Here is a 12378-nt window from a genome sequence, read left to right as displayed (position 1 = left end):
GTATATTTGGAATGTTGATTGGCTTAGAATTTGCTATAGTTTCTGTCGAAGGAGAGGGAGCTCCATGACTTGTTGATCCGATAAGTGATTTTTATTTTCTGCGTATTTCTTTCATCATTGGCAGTGTACAAAGGTTTTAGAATATGAGGTTCATTTCCATTATTGGGTGTGTTTTGAGCCGTTGTTGTGGTCAAAAATTATTGTTGTGAGCATCTGAGTTACGTGGTATATCATTTGATTACATCTTGGGTTATAGTTATGGCTCGATACATCTTATTCACACTTATACAGTGGGTAGGTGCGAGATTCAGATCTTATAAGAAATTTCAGATGTTGGAGAGTGGATTATTTGGTTTAAGGACTAAGGTTGAAGTAATGATCTTCAGTATATTGTGTTGTCGGGCCTATATGGAATAGGGTGACGTGAGATCGCCCCCGGGTATGTGCATGGTAAGGTTACACGACGGTTTGATGGCTTGGGAACAACTCTTGGCACGTTCGAGGACGAACGTATGTTTAAGTGGGGGAGGATGTAACGACCCGACCGGTCATTTTTAGCTTTAGAACTTCGCTCGGTAGTTTGAGGGCATGAGTAGCTCTGTATGATGTATTATGACTTATGTGAATCGTCGGTTTTGGTTTTCAGGTTATTCGGTATCGATTTGGAAAAATGAATTTCATGGTTTAAGCTTTAAGTTAAAAGAGTTTACCAAGTTTGACTTTTGTGAATTTGACCCCGGAACGGAGTTTTGATGGTTCTGTTAGGTCCGGATGATGATTTTAAACTTGGCGTATGCTCGGATTTACATTTGGATGACCGTAGAAGAATTTGGCACTAATTTGCGAAAGTTGGAAATTTGAAGGCTTGGAAAGTTCATAAGTTTGACCCAGAGTTGACTTTGAGGATATCGGATTTGGATTGTGGTTTCGGGAATTGGAATAGCTTCGTTATATCATTTGGGACTTGTGTGCAAAATTTGAGTTCATTCCGGGTTTATTAAGTTCGATTTGATTTGTGATTCGTCGTTTAGATGTTGTTATGCGTGATTTGAGGCCTCGAGTAGGTTCGTATTATGTTATGGGGCTTGTTGGTATGTTCGGACGTGGTCCCGAGGGGCTCGGGTGAGTTTCGGACGAGGTTTGGATTTGTTTGGATCATTTTTGGCTAAAGTTATTGGTGGCAGATCTGGTGTGATCGCACCTGCGGCTGGATTTAAACACACACCTAAATTATGCTCGCTAATCAAATATAGTATAGTATAATATCGTATCCATGGGGATTGGATTTAAATAGTTTTCTCATAGTTTCTAGCTTGGTTGCTATCCAAGATGATCAATAATTGAGATTTATATAATTTTTAACTAAAATTAACTAAGAATCTAAAGTTATTGACTAATGGCAATCACAACAAAGATAAGCAAGGAAGTTATTAGTGGGAGAAAATAGGAGTTGATAAGATAGGTGCAAGATAATTGTTTAGGATCTAACTCTAGGTAATTAACTTCTAATGTTTAAGTGAGTCTCTCGAATTCACTCAATTATTAGTTCAAACATTAGGCAAAACTCCTCTCTCGATTAAGTCTTAACCTCACGAGATGAACCAATTTAAGCACGTGAAGATATACAAGAATGCGTAGCGGATTGGTCTTTAGGATAACATCTCTCGATTATTCTCCTAACTAGGTTTAATAAATGATTCAACTAGCCTCTTTCGATTACTAAGAAGAAGTAATGAACTCAACCAACAATATAATACAAAGATATCACTAGTTATTCCTCTCTCGATTACATGAACAAGTGATTATAGATGCAACAATTAAATTATCCAAAAACGCTTCAATATATAAAACTAGAATTATAATCCACAACCAATCATCAATACACCAAATCCATCAAACCCTAAAGAGGACTACTCTATAGATATGGAGCAATTCATCACAAATAAAATTAAAGTATAGGAAAACATAAATTCAATCCAAACTCGGGTCTGGAGTGAGGAAGGAATGATCAAATCCTTGTGCTCGTGTTCTTCCAACTCCTCCTTAGCCCCATTAAGTCAAATATGTGTCAAAAGTCCAGAAAATAATGTTTTTTCATGTATTTATACCAAGTAGGGTCGGGCCAAGACGAAATCACCTTCTCCTAGCCGAAATTGGATTTTCCTCTCTAAAAATTGCACAAACGCGCCGCATGGGAAAACGCGCCATGTGGGACATTAGTGTGGAAATCCAAAGAGCTAGTTCTGACGGGCAGCAGAGAATTTCACAGCCGCGGCGCCCCACGCATCGCGGTAGTGAGGATTTCTCAGAGTACGGATTTTTCTTGTGTTTTGACGTCCAGACCTGGTCCTCGACCCCCGAACACGATCCCGACTTAATACCTTGGGCTTTTACTCAGACTTCAAAGTTCCAAATCACTCAAATTCATTCCATAACATCTACATAGCTCGGAATCACTCCTATAAGGCATAAAACACAAAATAAGTGCAGAACACTATCAATTAAAGCTCAAAATGAATAAAGTGCAGTAAATTAGAGTGCAATAAGTGACTAAAACATAAGATTATAGCCTACCATCAACATCCCACACTTAAACCATTGCTCGTCCTCGAGCAATCAAACTACACTCCATATAGACACAACCTTTTTAAACAACACTAATAACTCATCACACCAAGAATAATTAAAACAGATTAAGCACAATACCGTAACATCCTCGCCTCAAGAATTGACTCAAAATCACCATGCATTTTTATAACCCGCTCACTTATTCTAACACAGAGGTAAAGCATTATATTTCCTTCATGAATCAAGTGCCCTCACACAACAATAGAGAGTAGTTCCACACACAATAAAATTTAAGAACAATCAGGAACTCAAGATAGAAAGGATTCACTCACTCTCAGAAACAACATTCATATGCCACAAAAGACGTATCATAGGCTTGCCCGTAGTGTACTACTCTACTAATTGAGCTCATTCAATCAAGGATCAAGTAGGACTTTAATTAGTTGTAACGTAGGCTGCGGGATGGTAGGGTACATTTGGATATAAGAGTGACTACACCTCCCTAAGCACTTTAATACATACAATTAACCATTCAAAACCCCATATTTATGTACAACCATAACTCCACCTTCACATCAATATACATTAACTCCCTACTTCTTTAAGCACAATTACATCAAGTTACCACTATCAGGGAATATTTTTCACAATCATACACTTATTTTTTTCATTTCTTTTTCAATTCAAGTGGCTCTTACTTTTTCAAAACAGTGCACCTTTCTCCTTAGTTCAATAGTTCTACTTAAAAGCCAAACGAACCACCCCACACTTCAACTTTTACAAAGTTCATAACAAATTCAAGTGCTCACGAGAGGTACAAGGTTCAAATAGATGGTCAATTCAAACAAATGGGTAAGGCTTATAATATGGTTACCAAAGAAACAGGATTTTCGGCCCAAAGGAGTTAACTAAGATACATAACAATTAGGTGGGTAAACATATATCTGGCTCAACAAAGAAACGCCTATATCACTTCCAAGACTGAATAAAACTACTATTTCGCTATGCAATCACACGGGATAAGTTCTAGACATCAAATGCAATGCACAGAATAATACAAAACCTCACACACACATGGCACATAACTCACTCAGGATTAGACTATCAAGACACTCTAGTCAAAGCAGTTAAGCAACGTTAAGATTATACAATTTAAGGTACTTATACAAGAGTCAAAAACTGAGCATAAGCATCACAACTAAAGTACTCATTATTCTCAAGGCATAATAAAGTCAGGAGATATTGCTTTCAATTCAAATTACAGCACAAGGCTTCCTACTACTCTACAAAACAAAAACTAACTACACCCGGTTCAAACAAAACCCTTGGAAAAGAACCGCGGTACAAAGAAAAACCAAGGGAAAATTATTACACTACCTAACAAAAGAAAATCTTTGTCTTTTTCTTTCGACTTTAACCCTCAAGAAACCTATCGAATGATATCCATTGTCGGGAAAAATCAAAAAGATTTCAATTTTTATGGTTTTTTCAATTATTTTCTCTCTCTAACTACTATAATTAACAAACAGAAAACTAATATACATACATACAACATACAATTATTCCCCACCCCACACTTTAAGTTGTGGCATGTCCCCCATGACACACAATTAAAAAGCATAAGGTAAAGGAAACTTCCCTGAACATCTAGTCGGGGTCCGGGTCGAAGTCGGGCTCCATTTCTCGCCTTCGAACTAATGCGCACATCCATGCAGACTGCTTCTTTTCAGGCTTTTTGGGGTACACCCCACACTTATCTTTCTCGCTCACTGCAGCCTTCTCTTTCGAGCCCTCACTTTCCACTCAACACTTGCAACTGGTTTGTCCTTTTGCACCCTCTTTTCTACATTCATATCAAAAGTCATCATCTCCTCACCCACTCTAACCATGAGTTTCCTCTTGTGTATATCCAATATTTCTCTACCCGTTGCTAAGAATGGTCTTTCTAGGATGAGGGGAACCTCCTTGTTCGCCTCCATATTCACCACTATAAAATCTATAAGAAATACAAACTTATCTACCCGAACTAACACATATTCCACAATTCCCTTGGATATTAAAGTCGTTTGGTCCGCCAGCTGCAAAGATATTGGCACTGACCTTATCTCTCCAATCTCTTTCTCTAGTTTCCTGTAAATAGATAGAGGCATTAAGTTAATTGAGGCACCAGAATCACATAAAAATTTACCAAAATTGACAGTTCCTAATGAGAAAGGTATAGTAAAACTACCTAGATCTTCACACTTTTGGGGGAGTTTGTTTTGCAACATCGCGTTGCAATGCTCTGTGAGCTTGACCACTAAGGTCTCCTCTATCTTCCTCTTCTTTGTAAGGATCTCCTTCAAGAATTTGTCATAAGCAGGCATTTGCGAGAGCACTTCTGTGAATGGTAAGTTTATATGAACATGTCTGGAAAACTTCCAGTCACTTCAAGTTTTCAAAACTTCGAGCAAACAAAAGTTTGCGTTGAGGTCGGGTTCTGTTTGGACTTCCAAAAAACAGACGACCTATTACTACATTTGATTCTATGCTAAGGCATCAAAAATATTTGCAAAAATGGAAATTGAGAAAAGATGCTAAAAAGTTGAAATGGCCGAAAGGGAAAATATTTTATATATTCCGGAATATCTTTACAAAGGCTCAACAAAAAGGGCCTCAAAATGAACAAAAAATATATACACAACACAAAAATTAAAAATTCCTAAGGCATTTGCGCCTGATCTTCACCGGATCCCGATTCATCACCAGAACCATCGGGGCCTTCAGATTCTTTGGAACCCTCGGAGCCCTCCTCACATTCGGGTTCAGCTAGCTTCTTCGCCTCGGCCTCAAGTCTTTTTGCCTCCTCGATCTCGGCAGACGGGTCGATTCCTCGGGCATGGATTTTCTCGAGGGTCTCCTTCGAGATAGCCACCTCAAGTACTCAGCAGTGGTCTTTAGGTGGGCCTCGACTACTTCCACATCAGCCTTGTTTTGAGCCACCATCTCATCAACATCGGCCGAGGTTATCTCCAACTTGGACCTCGTTGCTTTGAGATCCTTACCAAAGGCATCCCTTTCAGAAATGGCTGAGCCCAGCTGTGTTCGGAGATCCTCATTTAGTTGTGCCCGTTTATCAGCTTTCTCCTTCGCCACCCGAAGTTGAACCTCTACCGAAGACAGGTTCGCCACGGCGGTTTCCTTTTCCAAGGCTAGCAGATCTATCTTGCTTTTCTACCCGTCGGCCATGACTTGGATTTCGACCATCTCCTTTCGGAGTTGATCGATCTGGTCGATCTTCTACTGGACCTGCGGGGTATTGTCGTTAGCCACTACGACCAGTCCTTCGTTTATAACATTAAAAATCTTTACCTTTTCAACCAAGTTGGCATGCTCCCGCCTTAGGACCGATGCTTCTTTCGAAGCCCCATCCAGCTCAGCCTGAAGGTTCTTAATGACCCCTTCTTATTTCTCGTTGAGAAGCTTGTACATCTCCCTTTTCTGGGCAAGTTCCTTTACCTCGAGGTCGAGCTGATTGAACTCGACCCGATATCGAAGGAAGCTCTCGTGATAAAGTATCGAGGTCTGCAGAAAGATGAAAAACGTGAGAAATATCAAAACCTAAGTAAAGTTCAAAGAAACATAATGATGCCTTACCTGGTTCAGCGCCTGCTGCGCCTCATTGAAAAGGCACGGTACGTTCACCTCATTCATTTTTGCTTGGTCCTCCATGGTCACCAGGCATTGGAGGTAGCCAGCTATCCCCACGGGAGCAGACAGAACTCGGGCATCCTCCGGGATGGTCAGAATAATCAATCTCTTGCGACTGGGTCCACACTCAGAACAGGGAACTGGTTGATCAATTTCAGGCTCGAACTCGGCCTGCCAACTTTCGAGGATGTGTTCTTCAAAACTTCCAGGTCACTCAGCCCAGAGAAATCTTCCAAAGCGGACGAGTCCACACTGTCGAAAAAGGAATGAAGGGGATCGTTCACACCATGGACCACTTCATTGGACTTCTCCGTTCCCGCTTGGGCCTCCTCGAGCATGGACTCGGTGTAGGAGGGCATCCCCAAAATCTCAATTATACCGGGCACTTCCTTCGGAGCTGAGCCGGAGTCTTAGGGAGTCCCACCCCAAGTCTCCATATCGACCTCTCGAGTCTAAGGGAGGTCGGCCTCACGAGTCTCCACCTCGTATGCCTCTTGCCCCGCGGGAAAGGTCGTCCCGTGGGTGACGAAAATGAGATCTTCTTCCGGCTAGTCCCTGAGCCAGAGAAGAGAATCGAAGTCTGGCATCCGGAAGCTAGAGCTCTTCCTGGGCTTGCAAGCCACCCTATTCTTTGGTTTCTTCGCCTCAGGGCCCGGAGAGCCCGAAGGTTTCCTCTTCCTTTTCTTCTTTTCCTCCGCAGCAGCCCCGGGCTACCCCGCAACGGAGGGATCAACGGACAAGGACACGCCCTCATCCCCTTCTAAAGGCCTAAGTTTAGTGGTCTTAGGCAAACCTGCAACAACAAAGGGGAAGGAAGGTCAGTATAATGAAATGAAAGTTAGAAGCATGGTATTAACTATTTAGAGAGAGGCCTTACCATGAGAGCGCGCCTCCCATCAGACCTTCAAAAGATCGCGCCATGCATGTTCGGTGTACGTCATCTGTGTACAGATACCCTCAATCCATTCCTTTAGTCGGGGAACTGCATTTGGAACCCCCGGGCGACGGCTGCACAACCGCACATATGAATGAGAAGGGAGAGGCCAGACCTTCCAGGTGCTTCCGATTTCAGTTGCAGATCCAGGTGCTTCCGATTTTGACGGTTGTTGAGTTGCAGAGGCCAGACCTTAGGAGATCATCGAGGTAGCTGCTTGGCGTTCGCAGACCTTGACTCTCCTCCCTTATCTTTAAGCTTATTTATTCAGTTTTACTTCTAGACAGTGTACTAGACTTTGTTATTTCGTAGATGCTCATGCACTCCGTGACACCCCCGTTTGGGAAGAATTTATGTATTGAGTTATGATTCTTATCCTGTTTTTAAGATATTTTCCTTTATTTAAACTGTTTTAGTATCTTTCAAAGATTTAAAGTGTTGAAAATGTCTGAATAGTCGGCTTGCCTAGTACCATGATAGGCGTTATCATGACGGGTTAGTTTTGGGTCGTGACAAGTTTAGTATGACATATTTTCATAAATGAATTTCAACATGACATTAATTTCAATAGTGACCTGTTTTGCGCCAAGAACCAAAGGAATAAGACATTCAGGTTTAGTAGCCTGAGTAGATTCATCAATAAGTACCTACCAAGAGGTTTAACACAACAGAAATATTAAAACAAGCAAGAATCCAGAATAAGTACATAAGAACAAAAATAAGGAACTGAAGATCTAAAATAGTTAGGAAATCCTCAAATCTTCAGTAATAAGGTAAACCAACCTAGCGGAATCTGAAATTAGCCAATCTAGGATCTCTAGCACCAACACATGTACAACAAATTACATCAGCACCTGAGCTATTTCCCTCTCTGTTTCCCGCTTCAAAGCTTTATATTTCTTCTCATCATTGCTGGAGAGCTCTCCTGAAAGTTCATAAATCAAATGACTCTGAATCATGTGCACACATTTAGAATGCTCTGATAAAGGATATATAATGAGAATGAGAAAAAAAACCCAAGCACTATGCTAAAAGTATCACCATGTAAATGCTAAATCCCCCCAATACATATGAGGCCAAAGAAAATCCAGGAAAGCAACACAAACCTTGTTCATCCTTCAGTTGCTGTAACTTGTGCAGTTCACTCTTCTCAGATGTGTCAAGATGGCGAACCTGTACAAGTAAAAGTTTACAAGATATCATTCAAAATAGAATGATATATAAAATTTTGAGGAGAAGAAATTAAAAAACTAACCTGATAGTGAAGGGTTAAATGCTAGATAGGAGAACTGAGAGCTTCCCTTGACTTGGCACAGAGCCTGACCACCTAGAAAAAAGAAAATTATATGACGATGGACCTAAAATTCTCACAAATTAAAGAAAAAGAGGAAACTAGAAGTTTAGACATTAATAGAAGCATCTTAATTAACTAAAAGATACTTTATATTGAAAATTTGTATCAACATAGTATAACTGCCTAAAACAATAACATGATTAGGCACATATTTTCTTGTTCTTTTCGAACTTAGAGTCGATCATAGTCATAAGCATCTTGGACTTTTCAAACCTTGCTTACAAGCTCCCCAGATATTATAATAGCTAGCACAAGGTTATGATGAAAGCATAAACCATATATTCCTTCACATGTTTTAAACTATTAACTTGTAAACCAGCAATTCCATCACTTAATAAACTACCAATCCCTTCTCATTTTGATGTACAATAAAGGAGGCTAGAATATTGTTCATGCATTTAAAATCAAGAGAAAGTGTCCATCATGTCTATAGGTGAAAAATATTAGAGCAAATAACTATTGTCAGAAGGAACACTTCCCCATGATGGTTTAGAAGAATGAATGATATGAAACAATTTCACAAATAAAAGATTGAGTTTTATAGTTATCTGTTTTCTATTCCATAACAAATTGATCATAAGTCAAAAAGGAAAAGAGCATTATGTTAGCATATTTAACGCAAGTGGCTGGGGTATTTTCAACAATACTTTGTAACTGAAATAGAATCCATGGTGCTTGTGGTGCTTGTTTATGGATGCTATTGGCATAAGAGACTTAAACATATATAGAACATACTAGAAAATATAATATTCTAAAAATAAAAGACCATATAAGATCTTTAAGGAACAGAACATAGTCAAATTTTATACTTATATGGTATATGCTTATGTGTCTAAAGATATATGTACTTCTTGGTAAGATCAAAGTCCATGATGTATATATGTTGTAGCAAAATAGAACACCCAAAACTGTTTTAAAGCTGCAAGTTCATGCCATAAGAAATGTTTTTCCATCAGATTTATAAACCTCATTCTTTACATAAATTCGAAATGGTACAAACTACAAAGACAGGAAGCTGCAGATACATTATAATAAGATGCTCATGTCAGTCGCATGTTCATTAAGGTCCAACAATCAATCCAATACAATTTTCAGAATATATGCACATAAAATGTATCATCATGTAAGAAAAATTAAACTGACCATTAAAGTACAACCATCAATCTAGTAATCAGCTTGAATATGGTAGAATATAAATAGAGTGATTTACTCTTGACTCCATCAAGAAAAAGATAATTTTATCTCACAAAAAAGAGAAATCTAAACTAGAGTATTGTCTACTTACCTATCATAACCATGGTACTTTCCTATTAAATATTTATTCAAAATATTATTGATTTTAGAAAGAAAATAATTATTCTGCTATTTCTCAAACAATTAATAGTTATTGAGAAGATCTGACGGAGGCAGCGTCCCAACCTGCTATCTTAAGGTCACCTGTGATTCATGCTTACCACATAAGCTTGATGTCAGTTATCAGCTAGTATGTTACTCATTAATTGAAAAGGCTTCTAAAATAATTCAGAGATAATATTTTATTTTAACTTATCTGAAGATTAAGTATTAAAAATATCAGTGTCACCATGTCATTACATAGACATGAATTACCACAACCCATATCAGCTATATCAGGTATCTACATAGCAAATCGGTCGTCCCGATGAAACCCAGGACGCTCATTTTATTAAATAATAAAAAGAGTGAAAATCTTTAGCAAATAAATATCATGTAGATTTCTTTTGGAGTGAGCAAGAAAAACATTTATCTGTTTTCCCAACTTTAGTTTTCCTTTTCCAACTGTCAAAACTAAATAGATCTTCCAAGTCATTTTAAACACCTGAAAAGCTAAGGTCCAATCTTTCTCTTTACAAAATCATATAAAGTGCCATAGTGAATAAGTAATCATTAGTCTTCCACTGCTTGCCAACTGCAAAAGATTAATACATTCACTTGAAATGATCATTAGAATTGTTTGGAGAGAACAAGTAAATTACCATTCTATTTCCATATATTCTACATAATAATAGTGTAATTACTACCAAAAAATATTTAAGAATCTAATTCTATTGATAGTGCATATGATACAAAATTAAGCCAAAATGATGAGTGGCAAGTAATTTACTAGTATAGTTATTGCAAAGGAAGAAAAAGTAATCCACACATCTATTCTGAAATTTTTAGTTTACATTCTAATTTATCAAGGGTTTCTAATTCGTGAACCCTAGAACATGCTTAGATACCAAATTTGCAGTAGTAACCCAACCTCATCACCGCCTCCATCCCCCCACACTAAGATTAGGTCACAAAATATTAATCTACAACTTTTTTCACATTTCATCAACCTTCCATTCCTCTAAATCCAATCTAGTTCCCTTCTCTATGTTTCCTCACATACTCTATCAGGATCATATCTCATCAAATTAAAATCGCAGAATAGAGATCGAGAGTGGAGAGAGACGCGTTGGGTTACCTGGAGATGGTGGCCGGCAATGTTGAGATCGCGGTAAATAGGGGCTGGTGATGGAAAAAGAGATGAGTTGGTACTTGGTTGGCGGCGATGCAGTTTTTTGCAACTGGATCATCAATTTGAGAGAGGAGAGTCGTTTTGCTTATTTTATTCTATCCAAATTCCCCTAGTTGGGTCTGTTTTCTTATTTTCAGGGATGAAATAGGAGGGAATGACTGTGTACGGTCAAAACATTCTCGCTCGTAAAGACCGGTCGAGACAATGAAAAGACAATGACGTTTCAATCGAAGGGTATCCACATGACAAGCTCGGACGAACTCCGAAGTAGGGACGTCGAGATTCGAGCTATAAGACCAATCAACGGCAAAACTCGATATCATTATCGAGCCCGTGTCCGAATCGGACTACGGGGCAACACCGATCGACACAGGCCCTGAATATCGATGCCCTAAGGCAGAACCTAGCTCGAACCAAGACTGGGGGTTCGATCTAACACCGAGCTCGAGCCAGTGCCAAGCTCGCAGACAAGAGTCGTTACAACCGCACAGAGGGAGAGAATCTTGGCGAGAATCAAGGAAGAGACAAACGATCATGGGTCCTCCACTATATGTATTATTTTATTATGTTGTTATAGATAAAGCAGTGACCCTCTACTATAAAAAGGGGATAGACTGCAATAGACAAGGGGCCTCCAAGATATATTAAGATTTTATTGTGCTTGTTTTTCTAACTCATTTTAGTCTTCCCGTCCATCATTCCCATTTTATAGCAAAAATACATGTATTGTCATTTTGTATCAAAGAAATTTGCATACCCTTAGAACCATATCTAAATTTAACGTTATTCGATTTTTCGGGTAAACAGTTTGGCGCCCACCGTGGGGCTAAGGGTAACAGTGATTGTTTGATATAAATCTACAGTACACTCCAGCTTACAACTTCAAATCAGCAATGGCTCTACCTATCGACCTCGAAGCCGACCTTCAAGATGAAACCAACAACTTGGCGCCCGGGGCCGGAAGGCTACCTGACGACGGCAACGAGGCTCGAATCGAAGAACCCGAAATTCGAGCCGAAGTACCATTGGATATCAATTCACAAATAGCTCTAGAAGCGAATCAGCGTTCTGAACCGGAAAGAAGCGTTCAGGGCGGTGCTCGACCCATAGCCCGAGACACCTACAGCACGAGGGAAATCGGGGTCAGCTTGCGTATGATTTTCGAAATGTTACAAGCCCAACAAGCAGCGATAGCTCAGTTGCAGAGCCGAACTCATATGCAAAGCGGGCCGAACTCCAATCCGCTTCTTCGAGAAGTCACCCCCAGAACGGAGCACGCCGTAGTGAAATCAAACGAGCAGGAATCGA

The 12378-nt window shown here is 39.5% G+C and overlaps 1 long non-coding RNA gene across 4 annotated transcripts; it reads right to left on the bottom strand.

The window, feature by feature from the left end:
- Positions 1 to 1822: 1822 nt before the first annotated feature.
- LOC104121214 (uncharacterized) lies at positions 1823 to 11658 on the bottom strand. 4 transcript variants are annotated; one of them, XR_691861.4, is made up of 8 exons: positions 11017 to 11658; positions 8448 to 8519; positions 8299 to 8365; positions 7976 to 8117; positions 7136 to 7839; positions 6205 to 7051; positions 5920 to 6132; positions 5142 to 5856 (listed from the first exon to the last, which is right to left on the bottom strand). It is a non-coding gene; the product is annotated as an uncharacterized lncRNA (long non-coding RNA). The 4 variants fall into 4 exon arrangements; XR_004503642.2 differs by lacking the exons at positions 5142 to 5856; positions 5920 to 6132; positions 6205 to 7051 and adding an exon at positions 1823 to 2459 and having other exon boundaries at positions 7768 to 7839; positions 11017 to 11246; XR_691864.4 differs by lacking the exons at positions 5142 to 5856; positions 5920 to 6132; positions 6205 to 7051; positions 7136 to 7839 and adding an exon at positions 1823 to 2459 and having other exon boundaries at positions 11017 to 11245.
- Between the last annotated feature and the right edge of the window lie 720 nt (positions 11659 to 12378).

Source organism: Nicotiana tomentosiformis, chromosome 3, assembly GCF_000390325.3.
Source record: "Nicotiana tomentosiformis chromosome 3, ASM39032v3, whole genome shotgun sequence".
NCBI lineage: Eukaryota > Viridiplantae > Streptophyta > Magnoliopsida > Solanales > Solanaceae > Nicotiana > Nicotiana tomentosiformis.
This window is presented reverse-complemented; position numbering and strand designations above follow the sequence as displayed.